Source organism: Galeopterus variegatus, unplaced genomic scaffold (assembly GCF_000696425.1).
Source record: "Galeopterus variegatus unplaced genomic scaffold, G_variegatus-3.0.2 Scaffold7856, whole genome shotgun sequence".
NCBI lineage: Eukaryota > Metazoa > Chordata > Mammalia > Dermoptera > Cynocephalidae > Galeopterus > Galeopterus variegatus.
This window is the reverse complement of record NW_007733967.1, coordinates 69244-72087: the sequence shown is the minus strand read 5'-3', so window position 1 is coordinate 72087 and position 2844 is coordinate 69244. Positions and strand designations below refer to the sequence as shown.

Here is a 2844-nt window from a genome sequence, read left to right as displayed (position 1 = left end):
CCTGTATTAACCATCAATTCTATCATCAAAACAGAAAAAATAGTAGTGTTTTCTGAAAAAAATGAAGTGACATGCCTAAGACCCCAGGACACTTGAGTTCTAATGTCTGATGCTGGGAAGTCACTTCCTTCTCTGTGTCTCAGTTTCCCTAGCTGTAAAAAGAGGGGCCTTTGCTGAGTCATCTCTAAGTTTGGGAGGCACCTTCATGCATTTGGTGAAAACAGGAGTTTAGTATCAGTCACACCCGGGTTCAAATCTCAGTCCCCACTTATTAGCTGTGTGATCCTGGACAATTCATTTAACCTCTCTGAGTTCAGTCCCTGCAAGCTACTAAATGAGAAAGCTGCACCTCTGGAGCCCTTCAGTGACAATCTGTGGCTGAGGCCCCAGCACACAGCAGGCAATCGACAAGCATGGGACTCCTTCCCTCCCAAGGCCCCTGCTGTGCTGTTCCTAAGATCTGAGCACCTAATTGGTCATCTAACAAGGCCTAAAGAATAGGCTCAAAGTGACAAAGGTTACATGGTATTTGGGAGGGTGGAGGACATACCTTGCCCTGGGCAGGTGTGTTTGGGAGAGGGGTGGCTGCTGTGGGTTTGGACAGGGGAAGAGAGGGTCCCAAAGGTGATGTAAGGCCAGGAGCACCTGGGACAGTGGATGTGCTAGAGAAAAGGGGGTATGATATTGGAAGACAGGAGAGGAAAGAAATATATACTTTGGTGCCACCATAAAGGTATGGAAAGCCAGCATTTCTGACAATTAGCTTGTACGTAAAAATGTGTTCATACCAGGTCATCAAAATGTGGATAAGATTTTATAACAGGAAGCTTTATTGGACAGAATCACAATATATACTTTCTTTCCTTGTATTAACCATCAATTCTATCATAAAAATATATTACAACATTTGATATGTATTCACAAAACACAAGCCATTGTAAACAGAGCAGGCAGCACTGGCCTTGGATTAAAAAATCTTGAGTCCCATTTCAGCAGAAAACAGCTGTTGGCAAGTGTATTACATGAAAGGTAAAATTACCACATTGACAGGGCTTCTGGTAATATTTTTAAAGAACAAATGGAGCCATATTTCCATTTGATAAGTTAGGAGAAAGCAAATTTAAAGCTACGATGTTAACAAACATGAGAACAAACTTGATGCTAAACTTCTGCTTCATTTGTTTATACTTGGTGTGCCGCAGTTTGTGTTTATGAGCATGCACCCATGTGCATGCACTCATGGGTGCACACGTTTATGGGTGCACGTGTTTATGGGTGAATTCGCTCCAACACAAACACACAGATGTGCCACCTATTCTCCTATGAGTCTGACATGAAGGGATTGCAACATAGCACAGAAGCCAATCATCTGCAGATCTCTTTGTCCCTGGGAATAAAATATCTTTTATTTTTCTGAATTCTGGTTTCAAAAGTATTCTGGAAGTGTGCAAATATAAAGTACATTTCCATGCTGACACATACTTTAGGTTTCCTTAATGTGGGCCCCCTTCTTCCATCTACTGGTCACTCTCTGGATGCCCCAAGCTATAGATAGTGTGATTCCCCCCCCACCCCGCCACTTTGCACAGACAACAACAAATGAATGAAATCTATGAAAACTCAGTAATGCAAAGANGCATGCACCCATGTGCATGCACTCATGGGTGCACACGTTTATGGGTGCACGTGTTTATGGGTGAATTCGCTCCAACACAAACACACAGATGTGCCACCTATTCTCCTATGAGTCTGACATTAAGGGATTGCAACATAGCACAGAAGCCAATCATCTGCAGATCTCTTTTTCCCTGGGAATAAAATATCTTTTATTTTTCTGAATTCTGGTTTCAAAAGTATTCTGGAAGTGTGCAAATATAAAGTACATTTCCACGCTGACACATACTTTAGGTTTCCTTAATGTGGCCCCCCTTCTTCCATCTACTGGTCACTCTCTGGATGCCCCAAGCTATAGATAGTGTGACTCCCTCCCCCCACCTCGCCACTTTGCACAGACAACAACAAATGAATGAAATCTATGAAAACTCAGTAATGCAAAGAATTGGACTTCAGTGCTCTCACTACTTGGACTTCTACGGGTGGCATTTAGCAAACTCTGCTCTCACCAAAGGGAAGTGATAGTTCTCCCACTGGGCACTGGGTGGGCTAAAACCTTGGTGTGAGGAAACAGGCTCGTTCCATGAGGGAGGATGAACGGGCACAGCTGAACTAGTCTGCTGGCATCACTGCACAGGACACCATGGCAAAAGGGTAGATTTACGTCCTCCTAGGAATGTCCTCACCAAAATGGATACTCCACATCCAGAGGGCAAGCATTCAAATTCCTTCTCCCAGATGAGCCTAAGAAAATACAGACTGGCCAATGCCAACATCTAGAAAACCCCTCCAGGTGGTAATGAGGGTAAGGCAAGGCACCTCTTGATTTGTCACTGGACTTCCAAGGCTGTTTGTGACCTGAAGTCAGCCAGGTTTCCTCTGGGGACGTGCTGACGGGGTTGGGTAGACACGAGACTTCATACATGTCCCCACACTGCAGAAGAGTTTGTATTTATGCAATTATACATTTGTTGTAAAACAGGATTGTTGAGGTCTGGAACGATTTCAGTTTGTAAGGGAACTTGGCATTCGATGGATTTTAGAGCTTAGGACTTGGTTACTATTAATAATTCAAACAAAGCCTTGGTAATACATGAGTTGAATGAAAGGCAACGGTAGGCTGAGCCTTTGGGGGCTGGGTGTTTGGTATTTTAGCCAGTCATGAGCAATCGCCATGACCTGATCCTTAGGAAGCTGACCAATTGGTGGCATGTCATTGTGATGGCATCT

General features: G+C 43.8%; 1 long non-coding RNA gene across 1 annotated transcript; it reads right to left on the bottom strand.

Moving 5' to 3' along the window:
- Positions 1-807: 807 nt before the first annotated feature.
- LOC103607928 lies at positions 808-1956 on the bottom strand. The gene is made up of 2 exons (XR_551999.1): positions 1649-1956; positions 808-1227 (listed from the first exon to the last, which is right to left on the bottom strand). It is a non-coding gene; the product is annotated as an uncharacterized LOC103607928 (long non-coding RNA).
- Positions 1957-2844: the final 888 nt, after the last annotated feature.